Below are 25,721 nucleotides of genomic sequence, written 5' to 3' on the forward strand. Positions count from 1 at the left end.
TCTTTGTAAATTAAATAGGAATTACTTGAATGGTTGGGTAATTGATACTGAGTTTCTTCATGTGTGAGCAGAGGTGTTCATGGTGCTTAGTTTGCCATAACTCACAACTTTACCCTTTTTAAAAAAAAATAGATTCAAATACATTTTAGCTTTGCGGCAGCCACCTCTGTGGCTTTTTTTTTTAACCCCCACAGCATTTGCCTCTCTTCTTAAATGCATTTACAAGCTCAAAAGGAGGCAAAAAGCAGCTTCCTGAGAGCACAGGATGCCTCCGCGGAGCATCATCCCTTTTCCCCTCTGGCTTCAGGGGCGGGTGATGCCACGTCTGCGGTGCGCACATTTTGTCTCACTCCTCTCTCATTCAGTAAACACTCTCAAGTGAAAAAGTCATGTTCTTTATTCCCTTTTTTTGTTTGTTTTTTTTTCTTTTCACAATCCAAAGCTTCTCTGAGCCCAGTTGCTTTCCCAGCCACCCTGTGTTCAGGCTTTCCGAGTTCGAAGAACCTCTTTATTTGGTGGTTTACTGGAAAAGCTGTTCACATCTATAAACAAAGCTTACTCTTCCTGATTTTATCTTTCTCCATTTGATTGTTTCCGGTTGTTATTCATTTTGGCCGATACTTCCACGGGGACTTTCCAAAGAAGAGAATCCAAAGTGATATAAAAATGCATCTGAATAACATCCAGGAATAAAAGTGGGGACTGATCATAAATATGAAGCATGACTACCTTTTACTGGAAGAAGTGAAACACGCAGGAAGAAATTCAGGCTGGAAGTAATTAGCCTGGGAGAGCTCTACCCTGAGGATGATCAGCTACTGTGCTTGGGAGTTTTGACGTCAGAGCGAGACGTGGGGAGAAAAGCATGAATTCCAATAATGCTTAAAAGTCCCCTACAAAGAACTGTCAAGCCTGAAAGTTTACCTGCTTCTCCCCTCCAGCCCTAGCCATTGGCTTAATGAGAGATATTCCTCCGTCCCACACACACTGCTTCATTCAACCCTTGGTAGGGCACGTTCTTTTCTTCCACGCTCCACTATTCTCCTCATTTTAAAGCCCAGTTTGGCTGCACGTTGAGAGCCCAATCAACCTCAGCGCAGTCCTGGATGGGGGAAAGGAAATGCAGTCAATCAGTTTGGAAACTCGTGAGCCTCCCTGTGATTAAGAATCCCTTGGCCAAACCCTATAGATTCAATTACAACCTCCCTGGTAGTTTTTGCTTTCCCATCCCCTTTCCCTGATTCCTCGTTGAAGAAAAATTCGTCTGATTTCTGTAGTCTGCGACCATTGTTTTCTCTGTCTTTTAAAAAGCCTTTCAAACGAAAGAGCTCGCATCATTTACTTTTCAGATGGGACGCCGCAGACAAATTTCCAGCAGGAACTAACCCCACGCCGACGAGAAGTGGTGTAATTCCACGAACGAGCAAATGGGATGGACTGGGAGCCTCTGCGAGATGCAGAAGCCCCGACCCAAAGCACCCAACACGATTCCTTGCTTTTTCTCTCCGCAATAGCTTCCAGCAGCATCCCTGCGCCTGTAATGCCACGAACAGGCAGCCCTTGCCCTGGAGCCCTTCCAGTCCCATCAGACACAGTCTGGGTTGCAGACTTGCTTTCCTTTTCTTTGATTTCTCCGCAGGAAAAGAGCTCCCATCCACCAGGAGTGAAGTGCAATAAATCCGCCTAAAGCAAGAGCAATCAAGCCTGGTAAATAATTGCACGTCTATAAACTTGTAGAGGAGGAAAGAAGCATTCAGGGTTATAACACACACTCCAGCAAGGCTTCGGTGCTGTTAAGTGCAGCCCTCACCTCTCTCCCCAGAACAGCAGTGGATCAGTCCCTCACATCTGAACCATGTTTTGGCGTTTCTGCTCCTCATCTGGCCAATTTGGGATGTTACGCTCTGTCCCCAGCACCACCGACTACATGCGTCTGCCCAAGGGCTTAAAAGTCATGGCTTGAAAATCTGGTTGGGTTTCATTGTGTTTAAAAATGACCCATATTTATAGCAGAAGTTTACAGGTAAACAGGATGGTTCAGCTGTCTGTGTAAATTCTTACACACCTGATACATTAGCCTTTATGAAGACATGGTTAAACTCTAGGATTATCAATAGTCCAATTATATTAAACAACACAAGTTATAAAGGTGAGGAGGGGGAAATAGATGTGGAAGGTGGGTATTGGGTTGCACAAGGGCACTTCAGAACCTGTCTGGATGTCAGCGATGACAACGTTGATCTCTATTTATGGCTCGTCAATGGTTTGTTAGGTCCTTGCTTGAAGGCTGTAGGTACCTTCTAGACAGTCCCAGCTCCTGAGCAACCTGTAAGAAGTAAAATATGGATGGCACATGGAGAAACTGGGATATTTCCCAGCTGCAGTCCATGGTGGCAGTCCCCAGGCAGGGCTTATGTTTGATCACAGGGGTCTGCACCGCCTGCGAGGGTTGCAAAATCCCACGTTCACCTGGGCAAGTCAGCTCTTCTGCAACTCATTACATGGCTGAGATCATGTATGGTGCAGAGCTATTTTCCAAGCCTTCAGGTAAATAAAGCCTTCAAAAGCACCGAAACCCAGCTGCTCTTCCTTCCTCACGTCCCAGGGCTTTCTTTAATAAATCCCATACCGGGGAAGTGGAAAGCCGTGTTGTTTTCTGCTTTCAGATCATTTCAGCTACACTCTCTTCACTATTTTTTCCCAAAGACTGTGAGGGCCAGAAGCCAGGTCTTCTCCTGCCTTTTCCGCAGAGAGGAAGGGATCCCTCGCAGGAGGGACGTTAAAGATGTGACAACCCCCATCCCCAAAGGGATGGCCACGTCAGGAGGACGGGACTGAGACAGGAAAGGGCAGTGGTCCTTTTGCTTGCAGGAAGCCACCGGCTACTTTGAGAGTCTGTGCTTTGGAGGAGGATTTCTGCAGAGCTCCCCGACCTCGAATGTCACCCCTTTCCACGGCAGCGGTGCCAGTTCTGTTCGATCTCTGCCCTTGGTCTTGGCTCTCCCTCCGAGCACGCCAGGTCCGTGGCAGAAAGACCCATTCGCCTGGGGAGAAGGCATTAGGATTTCTATAAACAGAGATTAAATATGCTTCTCGATGACAAATGGGTTTTACTGCCCGTGTCAGGCACCGGCTGCCAAGTGCCAAGCTGGCAACCTCTCTCCGGCAACGCGCACGTATAAGGCATCCGCGCTGATGGAATTGCTGTACTTTTATGGTCATGGATACGGGAGGCTTTAAACACTCCGGATTTCTGTACATTAAGACATGTTGGCTCAGACATCCCTCAGCAACTCGTAGGTGCTCCGGAGAGGGACGGGGCGGGGATGGCACAAAGCAGAGGCTCTGCCGTGTGCCTGCCTTCGGCTGCGCCGTCCGTCATCGAGGAGCTGCGCTCTGCCCGCTGACGGCTCTTCTCACGCGTCTGTGCTCGTTCGTCCAAAAAAAGGGGATAAATACTGCCTCTAGTTTCAGGCTTGCATCCTTAGGTGGTCACGGTAATGACGGTGGTGCCCTGGGCTTGTATAGAAAACGGTAGGAAATGGACTCTTAGAGGACAAAGGAAGAAATTCCCAGGAGGAAACTGCAAAACCATGGAAAAACTCACACGGCTTTGAACATAACCACCTTCCACTGCTGCAGTAAAACCAAGCGTTGAATCAAAAAAGCACAAACCAAACTACCACCAAAGACGTGGCCGAGGGCTACTGGAAAGTGGTAGTTTTGTTTTGCTTTCTGTTCCCCAGAAATATATATTTGAATGCAAGAAAAAGCTCATCGTTGTAGAGCAAAATTCCAGCGAGCAGAGCACCGTTTCGCACTGCAAAGGGTTTGGATGGGATCGTGACAACTCTTAAAATGCACAGACTACCAGAAAACCACCTTTGTACGTCTCGCACTTGCTTCCCTAAGGAATGCCATGACTCCGTAGGTGTCCGTGCCTGCTTTCGTTGAAGGGAACAGCAAAACTTGCATTGACAGAACTAAAAGCAAAATCGAGCCCGTTCGCTGTAAACGCTCACAGGAAAACCCATATGCACTTCTCTGTGCTTTCCCGGCCAAAATTCTTTCAGCGCGCACCTGCTTTCTGTTTGTTTTGGTGAAAACATGGAAAAGTTCTAACTTTACTGAAAAACAGTTCTGATTTCTCTCAAAGAAAAAAAAAAGAATCAAGTTAAGCATCGGTTGCTGATTTATTTCTCTCCTTTGGGTTTTAGTGGGGTCCCTATAAAATCCTCTGGTTGAGCCAGCTCCATTTATTGCCAGTATTGTGCTCGGCTGAATGAAGGTCCTGCATGTTTTGTTTGTTATTCTGAGTCATATCACAAACATTTTAGCAAAAGGTCCAAAGACTTACAGGGAACGTAGAGAAGCCAAAATTGCCAGATGGAGAAAAGCACATCTTAAGGGGATGACATTTGGCATGAGAAGCAGAAGAGAATTAGAGTTTGGTTTGATCTGCCCCGTATTATATCACTGCTCATAATTTGCAGGAAATTGTTGAGGTCGAACCAAAATAAAGATCGAGTTTTAGAGAATTTTCTCTTTACACGTTCTTCTGGGACCCCACATCTTTCGGTATGCAACCCATTAATTATAAATACATACACACACTCACATCCAATTTCATTCTTTGGGCTTCATCCGACCCTTCAGAGGGAACCAGATGAAAGCAATAATCAATTAATTCAGCTACAAAGAAAGAAAAAAATCAAAGCTAGATAAACATATCGTGTTCTCATGGAAAACAACAACAAAAAGGGCCGAACTGGCAGGCGAATTAACAGAGCTCTTCCACACCTCTGTCAAAACAGGGTGCCGTCATCCACCGACGATCAACAACGTTGAGTGGGGACCACACCGTCCCCGCTGTCCCCTGGGGTGCGCAGGAGGCAGAGCATCCCCGCTTGGCGCTGGCATGGGAACAAGCTGACGATGCCTGGGGCAGTTTGGGTTGTTTTCTGCCTGAATGGGAGCTGCCAGCCCTCAAAATCGAGTTGTTGCTGCTGGAGCCTTTCACAAGGCTTCCATGGCTTTCCCCGGGGGCAGCGGAGCAGGAGGAGAGCTAAGGGCAGAGATGCATTTGCTGATAGCAGCTGGCGATTTCCAAGATGCCTCTTTGGAGGTAAAGAAATCCTCTCCCGAGCACCCTGGGGCTCCCATCTCAGCCCTGTGCTGATCCAAAATGGGAGGAGAAACAGGCAAAGGGAAGAGGACTGGATTTACTGGAAGACTCCTGATTTAATGGGTATTTCTGTTCTTACAGCAAGCATAGATGGAGATGCTTTCCCAAAGACAATTCGCAGCACTTTCACCAGACCAAGGAGAGTTTCTGGCTATTTTAGGCAGCAAAATCAGGTTATTCCATTGGTTGGTGTAAAGATCTTCCCCTAGCCCTAAAAGTTTCAACCTTTTCCTTGCTGCAGAGGGCTATGAAACACATCTGTGGTTATTTCATCTTGTCAAGTACGATTATTAAAACAACCAGGGGTGTTATAGCGGTAAAGCTTTAGCCCTTGGGGGAGAAACCATGCTCCCCACCTGGTTGTGGGGCCACAAAGGTGTCATGTCCCCTGAAAAAATAAATGGTTGTGCTGGACTTGACTGCCCATCATCCAAAAAAGTAGTAACTACAAGGGGACCACCCGAGAGCTGCGTAAATCTAGAGTTTTGCTAAGAATAAGGAATTACAGCAGATGCAGAGCTGGGCCAACAGGCTTTGAAATTACGTGCATAAATGACTGCACAGAGTTGTTTTTCAGCTGAAAACTGTTCTCACCATAAACTCTGGTGAATGCAGGAGAGTCTGCAAGGGAAGAGCTGAGGACACCACATATCCTGTTACATTTTCAACAGCCCAGATTCAATTTTGAACTCAACATAAAACCCACAAAGAGAAGCCAGGGAAAATCGGCCTTTCTGAATCAAAAGAAATGTACAAACGAAAAAAAAAAGTATCCACCTCCAGTAAAATCCCAAGTTAAGCAACAGCCTAACGCTCTGTGAAGTTATTTCCCCTTCAGTCATGTGCGCTTGGCCCTTGCCGAGCAGCTTAGCTCTAGTCTCAGATCAGGTTCACTATGTGCTAATGCCCAAAGTTTGCAGTCAGTTAAAGTGCACTTGAGCTGCACACAACGGGGCATGGAAGCAGGGCTGGATTGCAGCTCGTGTCGTAAACTTTTGCTTTCAGTGGCTTTATTATTCTGCAGCAGCCACAACTTCTCCAAGGATGAGCCTTGACGTTGTGCAGAAGCACATCTGCGAGAGGAAGCGGATGACGCTTTCCGTTACATGGGAGTCTGGTAGTAAAAATGAGATGTTGTGGGCTGACACCAGACCCAACAGGTCTTCAACTGGGGCTGGGTCGCTTGGGGAAGGGCCGTAGTTTTATGCATTGCAAAAATCCCAGCACAAATCAGGACTCAAGCATGCTATGTATTGTATGAATGTCTGGCAAGAGTCTTCGCTGACACAGTTTATGGTGCAAGACCCCAGCTGCAGAAATGTATGTACGTACTAAATCAACGGGGCTGTGCATGACTGGAGGTACAAATACGCGTTTTGGGGGGGGTATGGATCCTCCTCCTTGCGTTGAAGCATCTCCCTGGCTGAGAGATCTTCAGCCAAGAACCTGAAGTTTGAAAAACTGGAGTGACTTTGCACTTCGCCCGCTCTAGGCAAGTCCATCGGGTGAGAAACCCACGTTTGCTTTGGAAACCCCAGTTCTGCAGATATTCCACACAAGGTAACCAACAGCGTTTGCCAATTTGGCCCTCGGCTTACAGAGAGGGGTCATAACCATTCCCATGGGCCAGAACAGCCCTGGGCATTGCATGCTGCAATGGGTCATAAAGGCATTGGGGGAGAAGGAGAGGGAAATTTTGTGGGGGTCAAGAAATGAGTAAGCTGATCGTTCCTGCCCCTCTTTGAGACTGATGGAAGATGAGATACACAAACAACAAGAAAAAAAATGTTTTCAATCTGGGCTGTCAAGTATGGAAGGATATTTGCGGTAACAGAGAAATTTGCCACCCACTGCTGTTGCTTTGGTGTATGATTTCTGCGGTCGCGCTTTATTCGGAATAGGTCACTGAAAGAAACGAACACAAAAACAAATTCCAAACTATAAAGTGGGATTTCCAGATAATGCACTATTTCTTAAGGGAATCAAAAAAACCCAAACACTTTTTGGATCGCTCCTTTTCCCCGCTCTGTTGGCCTTTTCATACTTTCCAGCATTTTTACAGGATCTTCTATCATTTGCAGCTATTACTTGAGAAGGCCCCAATCCTCTCAGCTGTCCTCACGTATGTCCACATAGCAGGATCGGGTCATCATTTAGTAGCACTGCAGGCCTAAAACAAAACAAAGTCAAAAGCAAAGACCGTTGCTAGCGATACAGAAACCTCAACGGCTTGTCTCAAGGCTTGGTTCAGCAACCAAAAATTTGGAGTCTGGCTTATGCAAACTAGCCAAAAGCCTCCTGAATTTGTGAAATTCAGCTGGAGTTTCTGGAACTCTTGGATGGAAGCAAGGATGGAGTGATTTTGCTTTTTTTCTGGCATTTTCCATGGTCCCAGGAGTAGACAGAGCCCTGATGGCAGTGGGATGGGGTGGAGGAGCTGCAGAGCCGGAGTTTTGGGAGATGATGCAAGACCATGCATTGCAGTGGCATGGGCTGCAGGAGGGTTGATGCTGTCTTTGCCCTGACCTGTCCCTGCAAACTTTTACCCCTTCGTATAGGCCTAAAAAGGGGAGTCTGTGCCAAGGGTTGCTGTAGAGTTTGGGGGCTCAGGTCGTGTTTGATTTATGCTCCTGGTGCAGGAACCCTGAATATTTCAAAGTCATGGCGCTGCTCTCCAAAAGCAGCACTATGTCGCGTGCCTCCAAACCCCATCCAAAACCTCACACTGGACTTCCCTGTTGGCCCTGGCTCAGACTAAAACACCCCAAAAAATCCATGCAAAAGAGCATGACCCAAACCCTGATCTCACCTGCACGCCTTCGACGAGAGAGCTGCGAATTACAAGGTCTACTCCTTTCCACCCGTGCCACCGCAGATTCCTCACTGTGTGCGAATATTTCAAAGACCCTTTCATTGCCCCCTTTTCTCCCCCCCCCCCCAAAAAGGAGGACACTAAACCCATGGCCTCATCCTCAGAGCACTCAAAACGGGCAGTGCGCTGGCTCTGAGGTCGAATTATTCCTCAGTGGGAATTAGGAGGCTTGTAAGAGAGCATTCACATATGCTGCGAGCAAGATTTCCTTCCAGAGAGTTGCATGAGGTTTCTGAGCACTGTATCTGTGTGTTCTTGAACATGACGTATCGTGTTACTAATTCCCCTAATTGCATGTCTGGGCTAAAAACAGACCGAGTTTTCCTAAGAAGTTACATTCTTAATAACATTACTTAAAACACTGTGGTAAATTCAAGTAAATTTTTAACCAATGCGCGTACATTATAAATCAGGATATACATGAAGATAATGTTTACCTTAAGCTTGTTTATGTGACTCTGCTGCTCATTTGTTCTGTGTTTTGCCAAAATGCAGCGATACAAGATAGAATGACTGGAAGAGATTCAAGCCTTCCTTCTTCAGGCTCCTACTGCATGGAGCATCTCCAGGAGTGCAATGCCCCAAAAATAACCACATACAATACTCTTTTCCCGAAAGCCTTTATTTAGTAGCAAAATGGGTAAATAGATGCAACTTCCCCTTCTCTTCAACAGCCCAAATACTGTGCCATGGTGGGGCAGATTTGCTCCTGACTGAGTGCACGTTTGAAGAAGGTCCAGGAGCAAAGAGCCTCAGGGTAATCTTGCACGCAGGACGGCTCTAACTGATGCGCCTATCTGCATGGTGTGTCAGGGACATATGGCCCTGCCTAGATGTGTTTTGATAACTTACAGATTTTTTAGATTAAGACGTTGTTGTTGCACTAGAAACAATCCCCTGGAGATCCCCAGTGAGGGGTTGAGCGCAGGAGGTGGGCACCAGCCCCGGGGGCTGTGAAACATCCCTGACCCGCCGCCGCGCTGGCTCCCGTCCCCTCCCACGGGGACCAGCAGGACGATGTGGGGCTGAGTCATTTGAGGGGAGGACACAGCCTTGGCAGTGGAGAGCAAGATGCGTGGAGGCACTTGACATTGAAGTGAAGCAATCTGGAAGGTGGAGTCTTTGAGGGGGGTGGGTGTTGATTTTTCCAAATCACTTCTTTTTTTCAGCTGTGAATATCAGTCCTGCAATTTCCACAGAGATCAGGAAATGACACACATGTGCATTGTTGTCACCTCCAGAAGGAGTGGGGAGGCTGCTTTTGGCCATGGCCCAGCAGCAGTGAACACGCACTTTTGGGAAGAACATTATCTCACCACTGAAAGGCCACTCGCAGAGGGAAGCAACTTGCTTTTCTCCTTTTAATGCCAGCATCTTCACTAGAGCACCAGGAAAACAGTGGTAAACATTCATCATGGAGAAACTCTCCTTTGGAAACATAGAAAGTTGAAAGAAAATACTGCCCAGGAGACAGCCAGCCCAAGGGTGGCATTTCGGGGGACATTCCCCCTGCATTTCAGAGAGCTGCCACTTTTTCTCCCATTTTCCCTTTCCCCACCAGCACCACTTTGGGATGTCCTATGGCACAGACAGCAATATCTAAGGTACTTTCTCTGTTGGATGTCTTCTTCGAATGATGGGTGAGTCAAAAGGTCACCAGTCACCACTAAACATGACAAACCACCAAACGTTTGCATGTCCTCTCAAACACAAGGACTAGCTCTGACACTGGTGCTGGTTATTCATTACCCACAGCAGCAGAAGTGCCCAGTTCTGGGCAACATCTACCACCAGCCCTCCCACTGGGTGCCATCCAGACACCCCAGTACTGGGGTGATGTCCGCTGGGGTGGCATGGACAAGGTCAGGGCTTTGTGAGCGGTGTGCTGGCAGCTCCAACCATTGACCCATCCTCCCCTGCCCTCATTGCTGAAACTGAGGACAATCCATGGGCTAGACAAGTGGCCGACCTGCAGAACTCCGGTGCAGTGCAGATTGAAATGGATGGCTCCTCACAACATTTTCCATTACAGTGGGTTCGCTTCCTTTCTCAGATCTCCATTCACCCTCTGCTGGACTCTGCCAATGGAACCAACCCACGTTTTGAGCACTAGTCCTTATCCAGGATTTTTTTTTCCTCCTTGACAGCTTAGGAGGCAGCAGAGGAGGGAAGGAAAATTCTCACGTTTTTGATATTTGAAGAGCATCAGGTGTGATGGCGCTGGAGCAGCCCCTGCTGTGCTGGAGTAATGAGCTTATTGCAGCACATGGGAAGAAAGATGCTGGCATCACTTCCCAGCAGCACATAGTTTTTCCTCTCCTGGCTGTGGAACACTCCAAACCTGAAAACAGTGGATTTTTACAATTGTTTAAGAGGTGAAGCTAATAGACCTTGCATTTCCAGAGACCAGTCCTAAAACCAACAGGGACACTTTCTACCATTTTCCTTCTCCCTTCTTTTATCTCATCCTATTAAGATTAGCTAGATCCATGTTAGCTAAAACGCTTTCTAGAGTGTTGTTTTGCCATCAAGATCATTACAGGGCAAGGGACTAATTACAAACATGTCTCAGACCAAAGGCAGTGACGCTCAGCAGGGAGAGGAGCCCTTTTCCACCCCACAACACGCAGCCGGAGCGGCCATAAAGACGTGTTTGCACCTCACTGTTACTTCGCTATGAATAATGGTTTCCTGTTTGTTGGGACTGAAGAGCTGGAGCAAATAATGACAATTAAAAAAAAATATTGCATGGCTGGCCAGAAATCAAGGGTAACATGCTTTTTAAGGATAGCAAGCTTGAGCGGTAAATAAAATTGGAGCCCAGACTGGCTTTTTTTTGTCAGAGCCAAGTGAGTTCAGCTCTGGACAGTGTCCAGGGAACCTTTCTTGTTTAAGAGAGAAACGAGAGGGAGAGATCGATGAGACTTCTCCTCCCATAGGTAAGAAGGGAGAGGCTGGATGCAGGCAACACCCTCCTGCTCCCATCCGCAGCGCTTCAGCTTCGTACCGAGTCCACTGGTGGTGGCCACGTTCAGAAAACCCCCTAGAAGCCTTTAGGAGGATTTAATTCTTTCCCCTGTACCCAAGAAAAAGGAAGAAAGGCAAACCAACTCTTGAGTTATTCTCTACAGAGAAATCCAAGCCCTGTTCTTCACGAACCAAGCCTGAGCCTCTCTGACTACACAGGCTGAAACTGAAGAACTCCAACATCTCCACCTGGCATGCCCTGGATTACGTGTTCCTCCCCAAAACTGCCCCATCATACAGGATGCTTTGGATGCTGGTGGAGAGATGCCATCCCCTGCAGGTGCCACTTTTCAGACCCAGCTGGCTTGGCGTGTTGGAAAGCAGCCTCCAAGGTATTCGCCTGCTCTTCCTCGATTGCTCAGAGCAAGGGATTATTTTTTTTTTTTCCGCAGGCTCAATTAACGCTTTTTGAAAGCTGACCATTCATTTACAGGCCTCAGATGGTCAAACCCAAGGAATTTCTCCGGGCCTTGGTTTGCATTTTGTGGGCAGCGCCGCTGTCGCGGAGAGTTTCTCTCTACCACAAGCCCGGTCCCGCTTCACGAAGCTCCGGCAGGCAACCTCGTAAAGTTGTGAAAGACACTCCTCCGTGTGCCCTTAATTAATGACACACATCTTTAATGAATTATGCACCCCCTTTTTTTCCCAGCTTCGCCTCTCCTTGCCTGCTCTGGGCTGCAACAAGCCCTTGGCTCATTTTACAGCAACAACCCTGCAGAGTAGCAGGCATGGCCAGTGGTCCCAGTGAAGGGGTGGCAGAGTAGGTGCTAAAATTTACCTGTACCATTCCCCTGCCTTCCCTTGCTACTGCTGGAAGCAGCTGCTGGGTTGTGGCATCTCCCAAGGCAGCTCCTAAAACACCGAGGGGATATTGATACCAGATGGGTAACTGTGGGAGGTATTTTGTGGGCTGGAGAGGCTTCCTTGAGATGCACAGTGTCTTCCCTATTTGCCTGCCTCTACTTCTAAAATAAGAGATGCTAAACTCTAATAGAAAGCCCCCTGGTCACACTTTTTAGGTTGTTTCCCTTCCTTCTCCCCTGGCTCCTTCTCTGCTGCATTTTCCCCTAATTTCACCCCATTTTTCCAGCTCCTGTCGCATGGTGGGAATTGACCTCCCCCGGACCTCTGGCCAGGGCTGAATTCCTCCCTCCGCCGTTTGAAGGTGTGTTTCCCTTCTTCAGCAGACATTTTTCTTCCTGCTGAGCCACCATTTGTGATACCTGAGATCTTCCTAAAAAGCCCAATGCGTTAGCTTGCCAGCCCTGCTCATCTTGAGAGCCTCAGCTATCCTAGAAATACAGCAGAGAGTTCATTTCTAACTCTGGTTTTAATCAGCGTTGCACAATATTTAATAAAAGGGCACTTTTTCCTGTAAGTGATAGCACTGGGGTAGCAACAGCACTCTCCAGGAGACAAGTTTTGTAGTGTGAGGTCAGATATTTTATCAAACCGAACCTGGTAGATGTTGAAAAAAACTCGCATGGCTTTAAGGTTCAGGGTCCTTTCAAACTCCTTTTTTTTTTTTTCTAGTCAAGGCAGAGAAAAAGAGCCATTTGTTAGAAAAACAGTGTCAGGGAAGTTACATATGACATTTGCCAATGTTACATCATCAAAGCTAAATCTCTGACAGATCTGTAAACAATAACTTTTCATATAAATGTCTACAGAGCCTCGAGTATGTGCCTTTCAGCACGGTGGCTCTGCATTTGCAGCGAGGAGAAAATGCATGAAGCAGGATGAGGTCTCCTCACACCAATGCTGGTTTTAAACCTGCATGACTTCTCATAGAAAACCCTAATCTGAGGGGTTCAGATTGTTCTTTATAGGTTTTGAATTTACATCCTAAAATTGAGGCTTTCCTTTAAAATTAGAATAAAATACTCCAGCCTAGGGCAGGTTTCTGTAGCACGTTGAGAGCATGCGTACTCCTCAATTCCAGAGCTCAGGCAGTAAGACAGGATTTGGCTGCGAAAGGCAATCTCCCTTCCAAAATAGTGTCCTGGGAATAACACTTCTGATATGTTGGGGAGCACCCAGGAGATGTGGGGTGAATTAGTGACGGCTTTCCCCAGCGCTCTGATGGCTCTCAGGGGCAGAGGTTGCAACACGGGACGGCAAAGCAGGGCTAGGGGGGTGCAGAAGTGGGTTGGAGCCACCTATTACCTCTCCTGGGATTCTCCCACAGCTCTTCCAACCCTTCATCGACGTGGGACCCAACCCAGGGCCCTGCTCCGCACGTGCCAGCCCTGCTGGCGAGGGCAAGACTTGGCTTGTTCTGCCTGTCCAAGGATCAGGTACATTTTAATTTGAATAAAGAAAAGCTTAAGGTATTACAAAAGCCTTCCAGCAAGCTGAGCATAAGCGGCTCACATCTATTTTCCGTTTTTGCTTTCCTACCTATCTGCTTTTCCTACTCATCTTCTGTCTTCTCAGCTCGCTGAAATACTAGTTAAGGTAAATACTCCCAGTCCAAGCTCTTCCACCAGAGTAAATACCTAAATACATTGCATGTGAACCTGGGCTGTAATTAAATGGACATTGCTGAAAACACAAGCCTGTGTCATCTTTCTGAATTTTTTGCTGCTGTTTTTTCCCTCTGCAGGGTGCACAGTCTCATCCTGCTCTGAAGAAGAGGTAAGAATTCATTAGGATGTGATGCCTTGCAGGGTTGGGCCCAGCATCCCCAGAATCAGAGAATCACAGAATGGTTTGGGTTGGAAGGGACCTTAAAACTCATCTCGTTCCAACCCCCCGCCGTGGGCAGGGACACCTTCCACTAGCCCAGGTTGCCCAAAACCCCGTGCAGCCTGGCCTTGAACAAGTCCAGGGATGCGGCATCCACAGCTTCTCTGGCAGAATGATTTTTCCGTGGGCTGGAGAGGCCATATGAGAAATTCTGCTGAACTGCTGCTGAAGTGACAGGCCCTACACAACAGCAGATTTTCACTTCATCTATATTTATAGCAAAATGGAAACAAAATGTGCTTTAAAGTAAACAATAGTATTTCCAGAGTCCGGCTGACTTTCTTGCTTTGGTAAGCTCCCAACCAAAGCTTTTCACGCTGCAGGCAACGATGAAAAGGTAAAGCAGGGAGAGTGAAATCCCAGCCTGACTGAATTTTAACAGGGCCAAGTTTTACCCAAACCCCTCTCTAAATTGAGCGAAGGATCATTTGGTAACTGCAAAAGGAAGCAGAGCTGGTTGCTGGGATCTCTGCTCTTCCCTTCCCTGTCTGAGCTGGTGACATGATCAGCCTGGGGTTAAAAAACACAACAGCATCTGTTAAACAATGCAAAAACACAAAAACCACTGGATTATAGAAGGAAACCTGATGTCAAGAGGAACTACATACTTGCATGGTGTGTAGTCTGGTGTTTGCATCCTTACGCTATTTGTGGAGGCTTAAGAAGGGACAGTTTGACCTGGTGAGTTGAAGAACGTATTTACCAAGAACCAATTAAGTCAACAACATCTGACATCATTGTAAGGGCTTGCTGGGTTTTTTCCCTTTGTCATACGAGGAAGGTGATAAAGCATTTGTGACCACAAACTCTGTCATCAGGATTTTTTTGGCTAGCATGAATTTTGGTTGCAGCAATTCAGTGAGCATCCCAAGGGCAAGAGAGAGGCCAACGCCTGCACCGTGGGACCAGCTTGCAGAAGGGGCAGAGCCTGGAGGAGAGATGAACCAAGAAGAAAGGACAAAATGGAGAGGTTGGCCTGTTGATCCGTGGAAATGTCCCCTCTGGCCTCCAGCAGGCTAAACGGGATGGGTGATCATAAACAAAACGCTTTCCCTAGCTGACAGAAAACAGCTTCTGCTTTTACCAGGTTTGATTAATATTATTGATAATACCTTCCACTCCCATTGTAGCTTCCATCAGAGGCTCTCAACGGGCTTCACAAACATTTACCCACCAGTGCTACTTGATCACACGGAGGGATCCCAGCAGATATCAGTCCCACAGCTTAGAGAGGCAGGAGCTGCCGCAAGCAGTTCAAGGCTATGACCTAAGCAAGGTTTAGTTCCTGCAGACCTGTATTTGAATCCTATGAACCGTTAGGATTCACCAAAATCACTTCAAAATTCAGTTATCACCGCAGGGTGAGCATGAAGTTGGTGTGAGTGTGCTGGTAAGTCGGGTCACAGAAGCATCCCCAGGGCCAACAGGGCACACGTGCCTGTGCTGAGCACGTGGTGGTGGGCGACTCGGATACCTCGGCATGTCGTTTTGGAAGAGATTTTGGTGTCTCCTTGGTATCTGAAAGATTTGAAGGAACAGATCCTCGCTAGAAAACCCTCAGAAGCAGGAAGGACCCGAAACACCTCTTTGGTTTCAAATCTTGTTTGGCCCTAGCGAGCCTCCTTCCTCGTTCTGATCAGGAGTCAGAAATTTTCATGGGAAAAATCCTGTCTATATAGATGCCAAGGAAGCCAAGAGAAAAAAAAAGTAATGGTAATAATAATAATAAAATAAAATAAAATAATATAACAATTACGTAAGACTAAAACCACTCACTGCAAGGGTGCTGGGGGCTGACCACCTGTATCACCGGCAGAAGGGGAAGGGTGCTGGGGATGACACCCTGACCTGGGGCCAGGCTCCTCAGGAGCCCATCTGCCCGATGGTTTCGTGAAATCCCCTACTTACTCATCCCTCTGATGCTCCAACGCATCCGTGGACTTTCCAGCGTGGCTTCAGCTGGGCTGCAGGCTGGGGTACGGGGCACGGCATCACCTACGTGACCCCAAACACCATCTCCCCTCTGCTGCCCCGCCGGAGGGTTTCGGGGAACCATGACTAAGGCCCTGTGCCCACCAGCACGCATGTTGGACAGGCGCAAGGATGAACAGACGGGCCGTACCCTGAGGTTTTGTTGCTCGAGGTCACAACATGAGAAACCAGCGCAGCTGCTTGGCCGGTGACTGGTTTCACCCACAGGGGAAGAGCCGCCCTGAGCAATTCAGGTTTCCAGCCCAAAGGAGACACGTCTTCATCCCCCCACCTCCCTAACCCTGCAGCCCTCCCTCCCCGGCAGCACCCTTACTCGAGTGAGTAATCAGCCTGGGCTCGCTTTTTGCCTTCAACTTCGGCCAGCCAAGCTTCAGGGCATGCTAAATTCGGATATGCATTTATTATCTTAAAAAATGTGGGAAATAGGAAGGGTTGTAATTTCCCAAATTACTTTTCTTCTCGCTAACAGAAGCTGGCAGCAAATATATTTAAAATGTAAATATTTAAATACTTACTTGCAAGCACAATTACCTTTTTTTTTTTTTTTGGTGCGTGACTTGATTCATTCAGAAGCTATAAATACCTATTCAGGAAGCAAATGTCTACCCTAGGTTTTGGGGAGCAATTTTAAATCTCTCGTCAACCCACTGGCTTAAAATTATACCAAGTAGGTGTACAAAGCGTGCAGGTTTTTCCCTGTGTATTTCAAAGAAGGCAACAGGCACAGATGTGAAATAAAGTGCGTTGTTTTGTGACACACAAAGACATTACGGTGCCCAAAAAGGACAATACTTGTTTATAACGTACAGATTAGCGCCGCGAGGTTCATTTAGCCTTTAGCTTTCCCCTTGGCGTATTCTGAGCGGGAAATAATTTCCCCGAATGCCTGAGAAACGAACGGGCTTCAGCATTTTTATTTATTTTGATGAGCAGAAAGCAAGGAAAAAAGTTCCTGCCTGCTATCAAGGCAGAGGAATCGCTGTCACTTCTTTTCCCCGCGCTGGCCGCAAAATGTACAGAAATGTAAAGCAATAAAAATTTTATTAGGGGTTGTTTTATAATGTTTACCAACCTCATGCCTCTATGACGCTTTCCAGAAGATAGCATTTTAATAGGGCTTCTTTCACTCGACCGAGATAACCATAAGGGAAAAACCCAGTTTTAGGTTTTTTTCAGCGTAGCAAAACAAGGAGCCTGGTCCCGCCGTCTTTTCTCTTTGCAGTGTCCTTTTTTTTCCAACAATCTGCTCTCTGAATTTCTTCCTCTGTCCCTTTCGCTTCACTGCAAGCCTTTGGGCATGCAAATGTGAAATAAAGTGTAGATGTGAAATATAATTAGATGTAAAATATAATGGGGATGTAAAATAAAATGGAGATATAAAATAAAACGGAGATGTAAAACATTGCCTTTGCATCTTATCGACAATTAAAAAGCTTAAGGGGTGAAATAAATGCCTGAAAAATATTCCTAAGAAAATAGCTAGGTTATTGACAGCATTAATGGTTTTGCTCCTAATTTAAAGGAAGCACAAAGCAAGCTGAGCTTGATTTTGCGAGCCCCTTTGAGCAGCAGGGTTTTTTTTTCTAAAAAAATGACATTATTGGAAACAGCCTCCTGTATTTTTCTAAACGTAACAAATTCATCTTTTGCTGGTTTGCCGTTAGGCTGCAGGGGCAGAGAATATCTCCTTTTCATAAAAGCACTGTTTATTAGTCTAAGGTTCATCCTCTGATTTATCGATTCGGATTTCCAAAGCCCGATGGGCCGGGTGCACAGCAACCCAGTGTGCCTGTCGTATGTTCCCAGCTGACGTGTTTACAATATTTTTGATTTACACCTTCCAGGTGTTCTTTTGGAAAATATCACTGCCTTCGGTTTACACAGTTTTACAATATATTTGTGGTCATCAACAAGCTTCCACATTTGTTACAGGGGATGTGCCAAGAAGAAAGGGGTTTTTTTCTTTAACTTGCTGCTGAGATACGGATTTTTGGCTTTTAGGAAAAAACCAGATAATTGATTGACTGAACTAGTTTTAAATTCCCAAAGGACATATTTTAGATTAAATGAAATTATTTGCTCGGAGAACTGGGTGGCAGGCTCGCGCCTCTCAGTTGGGATGTAAAGCAGCCAGTCTTTACCCTAAAACGGGGGATAAACACCTTCTGTGGTTCTGCAGCTTCACCCTTTTTCAAAGAACACAAATTACCATCACACAGAAAATTTATGCTACTTATGCTGACTGCAAGCAGTTTATATGTACCGACTGTATTCTGCAGCACAAGGCTTTTCGTGTAACCAAGACCAAATTAGCCAGATAGGTGTACAACGTGGTTGTCGAAATGGTGAAGTAAAGCCATTTTCTTTGAATTTATTTTTTTAAGTGCTGTGTATGTTTAGCATAGATTTTTAATGGTGGATTATCGCTGCCTTTTAATTTCAGGTGAGAATCCAAGCTTTGTTTCTAGATGGCTTAGAAAGAAAAACTACAATTAATTAGATGGTACGAGGTAACTTGGAAAGTTGTTTTTTTTTTTTATTCAGGAGGGAAAATATTTGGGGGGGCTCAGTTTTGCTTTTGCTAGAATCACACAGTCTTGTCCTTCAGCACTCAGATCACTTCTCATTCAGCACAGGCAGTGAACGCTACACATGTTTTCTCACGGCTTGCCTTTTACCTACATCAAGTAAATCATTATTAAACTTGCATACGCACAGTCCAGCAATTTTCTCAAAAAGAATAGGTTTTAACAGAAAGTTAGCACAATCCTTCAGCTTTTTTCCAGATCAATCTGTGTGAGAGTCCACAGGATCTACCTGCAACAGAAGATAACTAACTCAGACACTTCATCTGTTATTTTTATTATTTTTATTAATGAAGCGCTTCACTAATTTAATTTTATTCTCATGCACTTACAACACCATGAACTGGATTTGGGCTCCATGTGATGTGCAAAAGTGTGCTGCACATTTGAGATGAGAAATGGGAATAACATGCACATCAGAAATGTGAATAACGTGTGACAAGCTGTCGGGAAAAACCACGTCGCGGCTGCTGCTGTGCCAAATCCACGCCAGAAATCGTGGGCAATGCGGAGTGCACATTGCTCAGTGTCTCAGGCATCTTCTGCAGTGCCCGGCGGGGTATTCCTGCTCTAGAAAATATTAGTGGGATATTATCAGTCTTTCCTGCGTGGGCTAAAAAAAGGGAAATAAAAATAGCAATTATTTGAATTTCTTCCTAAGCCTGTAGTGCCGATAGCAGAAACGAAATCTAGAAGTGCAGATTAATTTATCTTTATCTTTTAAGTTAAAAGTTGCAGATTTCTGTGTGCACACCGCATCCCACAGGCACAAACCCCATCCACAAACACCACCGAAGCTGCAGTTCTTCAAATTTTTCCTCAAACTACCGTCCTTGGAGCGTTCTTAACAGCTTGGGAGTCACTGCATGGTAAACGCTGGGTTACTCTTTCCGAGGCAGCTTTGCTTGGTGTTAGCAAGCAAATCCGGAAAGCAAGTGATTACATGATAGCGGTTATTTTGCTGATTTTTTTTTAAAAAAATATATTAAGTAAATACCTAACTCAGCTCAAAAGCCAGTAATGTAAAGAGAAAAGATTTGACAGTTGTCAATGCCTGTTAAATGGGCAGGCAGATTAGCAGCCTTACTTTTTAACATATAAACATCTGAAACCCGTTTCCTGTTTAAAAAAAAAAAAAGAAATCTAGGTGGATGACCTCAGGCAGAAATTTTTTTTTATTAACAAATGCGAATTGTACATCATCGTGAAAAAAAAAATGGGCCACTCTTGGTGGTCTTGATACATTCTGTATATGGGAGAGTGAGCGAGAGAAAGGGGAGGGAAAAAAATATAGAAAAAATAAACTTTACCTTCTCACTTTCAGGGTGGGCAATGCCATTCCAGCGCCGGGGTCCTCGGCTCTGGGAAGTGTTAACGCTGTCACCGCAGCCCCGGGTCCCACCGGCGGCGCTTCCACAGCGCTCCGAGGAAAAACATTCCCTGAATTCCTCCTCCTTCCTCCTATCTTTGCTTCAGATCCGAGCTCCGCAGGTTCATGTCGCTACTGTCAAATTGCATGGGACATGGCTAATCTAAACCAGTGCCGACCCATAGTCCGACTCAGCAGCAAGGAAAAACATTGACAAATTTGCTGTTCAAAATGCTTTCTACTCTTTCCAGTGTGTGTTGGCTGTTGTGTTTTCTTTTCTTTTTTTTTTCTTCCTAAAGCTATAAATACACAGCACCAGCTGCAACATGTTGCTGAATCGCGCTTTATAGATCGAGCCATATTCTGACATAACATGTTTTACTGGTTTTGGGTTAAAATTCGATATTGGAAGTTAACATTCTGATTTTTTCGTCTTTAATGGTAACAATGGCAGCTGGCTGCCGTGAGGTGCATATCGCTCTCCCCCAGGGAAGATGCTCTAAAGGCTCATAAAAGGCGCCGTATAAAGGTAACACATGTTCAAGCATCCATTTAGTTATTATATCATGAGAAAAAAAAAAGACAGCTATCTTTTTAAAGCAGTGCATATTTCATGTTTATACGCCGATTTAACGCAAGGTCCTTGGCAAACCACAAAAATCATTAAATTTGCCTTTTTTTCCCATCTCTGGAAACGAGGTTGCAAGATTTCATTGGGCTGGGACACCTTCAGGACGCTCAGTTTCCTACTGTAATTCTGTCGTAAGGTTTAAGGGCTTTGCATCGAAGAAAAATGCGGACCTTGACCTCAAAAAGAGGGAACCCAGGCTAGATATGATCTAGAGAGTTATCGCTGGCGAAATTCAAGATTTTTTTGGCCAGCTAAGCCTTGTACCCACCAGTATTTCTGGGAAATTGCAGGTCTGAGAAGCGCACCGGTGTTTGTTCATAATTGAATTTATCATTAAAATGTGCAGATAAAAGGTTTGCTTTACAGAATGTGCAAACCAGCTCGTACCCACCCATTGGCTGTGGATCAGACCCGGAATTTATAATAACGCGTTTATAATCCCATGTTATTATAAATAATTTGACCTTTAGCATAAATAAATTGCCCTTCTTCACCCCAAAAGCTGTTTCTAGGACGCCACTTGGAGAAGGGCACTCTGCTGCACCCTGACACCCATTCCCCACAAATGCCAGCAGTTCTTTTTCTAATGAGCGATTACTCTAACATTAAGTAAATCAATTAATCTTCCGTGCGCTCTTGCAAATGAATCCTCGTATTATCTGTATGTGCCGTCAGCCAGGATAGTTTAGAAAATACCAGCTCCTATCTTATCTTGTCAGTTCATACGCCGATGGGGAGGGAAAATAATGGCTGAAAGAGCCACAGGCGAGGATAATTAGTAAAATCAAGTGACTTGCTGTTTGTTTGCTTTGCGAAATGAACTTTTACCCCTCCACCGCCACTCCTCCCCCCAATTTTCACCATCTTATCCTACAGCATTTGACATGACAGGTTAATGAGAAAACCCCTAAATTGGGCTTCTGCAGCTAATTGCAGCAATGGTGGCTCTTTGCTGGGACGGCTCAATGATTCGGCTTCTTCCCCTGTGAAATCTGAGCTCTCGCGGGGATGCAAAGGCTGTGATTGCAAACGTGTAGAAACACTCACGTATAGACAATAAGTTTCCCTTCTCCCCCTTGTTTCAGCCTCTTGGGGGAATGAGGTCTGCAGATTTCGCAAGGTCCTGTCGTGCACAATATGCAGCAGTTTTAACTTTTTTTTTTTTTTTTCCCCATGCATTTGATAATTATTTTTTAATAGAACCTGCTATCACAGTGACTTAAGCATCCCCTCAGTCTCCTCCACGGTGCGCTCCTTCGGAAATTGCAATTTTTAGACCGCCATGAATTGGGCGATTTGGACGACAGAAGACAAACGGTTGCCGTTGGCGTGAGTGGAAAAAGAACCACATGGCGCGCTCTCGTTATTAATAACCCGATGTCGGCCTGAAGATCTGGCCACACGGCTGCCTCCCAGCTCCTCCCGTCGCTCTCTGCTATCAATTGACTTTTCCAGGCAGGGTGTTTCGGGGCGGTTTATATTTTTTTTTTTTAGGGATGAGTCGGGATAATGCAAAATTTGGGGCTTTTCAAGCAGAAAAGCCCTTTTGCCGGTCGTGTTCAAAAGTGAAACACCGGGGATGGGTGAGCTGCGGCCGTACTGGACCCACTGTGCATCCTGCCCTGACCTCCCCTGCTTCTCTGCAGGGCATCCCCCCCCTCGCAGCCCTGCGGTGGTTGTTTTCTCTCCTTCTGATTTATTTCTTGTCTTCTCCCTCTCTGCTCTCCTTGCCAGCACCTCCGCGTGCTGAGATCGCTACAAAATGAGCTCTTTCCACTGAAACCTCATGCCAGGAGAAAAAATCAGCTCCTGTCCGTGTCCCACAAGGAAATGCTGGAGCCCTCAGTGACTCAGGGATGTGGAGGTGAGTGGAGAAAAACCCCTTTCTGCAGCTGCCTTTTCTCCATGAAAACCTCAGTACCACTCTTTGGGGATATCCCCTTTAAAAAGCTACTACCTAGACTTTTTCTCCAGAAATAATCACTTTTACACTGTATGAGGCTACTCAATTGTGTCCACCGAAATCCCACGCCCAAGGCACATGGTCAGACTCTCAGGAACAAACCACTCAGCCCCGTTCTGCATCAAATTTCATTTCCAGTCACCGGATTTATTGACATTATAATGGCCAGCCCACACAAACTGCAGCCATACAGCCAATTAACGGGACAGACAACAACAGACATTTGAGAAGTTGCTAAACTCGGTCTTGAAAGCGATCTAGCTTTCTCCCTGTAAAAGGATCTTGTTCTGTCATCGTGTATTAAACTGCAAAGCCTCACATGGGAGAGCAGTACAAAACCATACCCTGATAACGAAGGCCTCGCACAATATTTCAACAGATCGTATCGTTTGCGGCTTAATTTCATAACGGCAATGTGAACGCGAGGGTGATTTGCCAAGACGAAAGTTTCTGCCCACGCTGTTAGAAATTTAGGAGAGCTTTCTGCCCACCACCACGGGTCTCTGACCCAGCGCTGCAGAGAAGATCCCTCCCAACGAAGGTATGAAATGAGACCTCCGTGCTCTTCAACCACCAGCTCTGAGATGACGTGCATCTAAAAGCAATAGCACGGTCGTGTTCCCAAACAAGACAGGAGTGTGTGCACGTTTCTGGAGATCAATCGGTCTGTCACCAGCATGGAGTCCACTGCGGCAAGCCCATGATCTGTTTTTTCATCCACATAACTGCAAAACTACCTCAGCCCTGCTTTTTTTTTTCCCCCAAAAATTGAAATGCAGAGATTCAAATTGACCGAAACATTCTGAGAAAACGGCGTTGATGTCGCAGGATCGTTCTTGCCATCAAAAGGCTTTTGGAGGTCATCACCTTTCTTTTCGACTTGAAACGAAGCGTTGCAAATAATGCAATGTATTTCTTTATTTTCAAAAGTTCAAAGGTCCATTAAGGCCTTCCATGCTATACAAAAGGCTTAATTCACCGGAAACCATTTTTCTCTCCCAATTGTTTGGAGCGGCAAGTGAACCAAACAATCCGTTATTCACACAGATCGACCCACAAACGTGTTTCCCGTGCCCAAGAGATCTACGCTTTGACTTAACAAAAGTGACTTTTCACGGGGCTGCTTTAAAACATTACATTTGTCCATAAACAAGAGTTCTGTGAGATGATCTGGGTAGCGTTTGTAGGTACTTGCACTCGGTGGGAACTAAATCGAGATGATGAAGAAAATGTGTTCAATCTTTAGTGTCCAAAATTCAAGTCGCTATTCTGTACCTTAAGCTCATAGCTCCAAGATTATGTTATCAAAAGATACTGTAAAATAACAGAAGTGGCGTGGGCTGACAATTTCATGGTGCAATTGTCCGTTTTTAAGCAAAATCTCTACTTTCCCACCATTGCTTTGGACAATAACAGCTTTCGGCGCTTTTGAAGAGACCTGCCTGAGCATAGCTCGCTGCTCCTACATCTAGGCTGTCCATGTTGCCCTGTGTAATACCAATGTTATTTCCTTTATATTATAAATAGGATTTGGGTTGAATATGAGTAAACTCATACCCATTGGTATGCTTTGTAACTCTAATCAGTGTTTTCCTGAAAAAAAAAAAAAAAAAAATGAAGAAAAGGAATGTTTATCTGAAAAATAAAGAAGTGCTAATTTTATCTTGTGAAAGTGGATATCTCCTTACGTCCCTCCAACTTCTAGGAAGATAACCAGAATGTATTATATCATCTAAATCCAGCATCCTATGAGATCAAACAGAATAATGTATACATATGCCAAAGCTGATTGAAGTATTGCTGGTGCTCACTTCCGCTTCACTAAGTATGTGTTTCGTTGATATACGTAATTTGCCACCGCCATGAAAGAAATTCAAAGTCCTCTGTTTGTGCCAGTTGATTTCTATGATATCTGGAGGCTTTTAAAATAGGGATCCAAAATAGATGTGCCCTTGTCACCCCTGTGTTTAAGCTCTCTCCAACAGGAAATGGCACGGGTTCAAATTTTTTTATACTGGAAGCCACATGTAGCTAGATAAGAATCATGTCTTGTCTATGACTAAGCATTGACATTTAAATGTTTAAAATATAGTCAAAATGATCCATGGTGAACCCACCTGAGACTATTTTTCTTTGTCTAAAGTCCCACTTTCTAGCCTCTTGAAAGGGAAGGTGGAGCTCTCGGGGTTGTGACATGACGATGTTATGGTAAGGAAATGGAAGTTTGCTTTATTGTTGGTCTTCAAAGATGAGAGGAGGTTTTGCTACCGGGTGCTGCAATGTCTCCACCACGAGTGGGTTTTATCCCTATCTTCTCCAGCCTCACTAACAGGTTTAAAAGGCAGGACGGAGGAAAGACTTTCGCTTTTGCCAAATCACGGATACCGGACTGAACACGCTTGGGAAAAAAAAAAAAAAAAAAAATAAAAGCGTGGTATTTCCTTCGAGCTGCTCTTTCTCCTAGAGGAAGGGGGCAGCTGGAGGGGTGAGGAGGGCTGGGATGTTTATGAAGTGTGCGGGGACTTTGGAAGGAAGCTCACTGAAGGAGGACAGATGGTTGGGGGAACTGGCAACGTGATACTGAGCCTTTCACTTCTAGGTCGCTCGGTTCAAACGCAGCCTAGGTCAAGGATGGCACAGAGCCATCTCCGGCACATGGCTGTTTCGGTGCTGCATGAGAAAAAAGGCTGGTGAGGCTCAGCTCCTCACTGGACAGAGGACAGAGCCGGCTTTTGTCCCCCCTGGTTCATTAACAGACACATATGGGAAAACGTACAGGGATGTGCAGAGGAGACCTGTTCGGTGGCAGGGACTTGGTGACATTTTTCAGCCACACAGCATCGCTTCTCCAAGCCAAGCCAAGGGATCACCATGGGATGCAAGTGTGGTTGTGGTCAAGAAGCAGCATCTCCCAGAAAGGAGGTTGTGTGTCAGACTGCCAGCACCAGCCCCCAGGCCCTGTAAAGGGCAGGAAAATCTCCTTTTATGTAGGTTTGATCTCTGATAATGTTCCCATCTACACTAAGCAGACCCATGGACCAGCATCTCCTTTTCCTAGAAAACAAGGAGAAAATCACCTTTGGTGGCTCAGCTATAATGACACTGGAACTGCAGCCTCATACAAAATATTCCTTTCCTGTTGGAAGATGATTCGGTGTTGTAGCCTCACTTTAGTCTTACTCTTTACTTTTCACTCAAAAAAATCCAGGGCTTTGAGGAGTTTATTTGTTTGGGCTTTTTAAAGTTGCACAATAGTTTTTCTTATTGCTCTTTGGTTTTGGATTTTACTGAGTCAAGATAAACTATTTTATTAGCAATAATGTTATAGGGAAGGGGAAAGGGGAAGGGA

Source organism: Leptosomus discolor, chromosome 8 (genome assembly GCF_034619465.1).
Source record: "Leptosomus discolor isolate bLepDis1 chromosome 8, bLepDis1.hap2, whole genome shotgun sequence".
Lineage (NCBI taxonomy): Eukaryota > Metazoa > Chordata > Aves > Leptosomiformes > Leptosomidae > Leptosomus > Leptosomus discolor.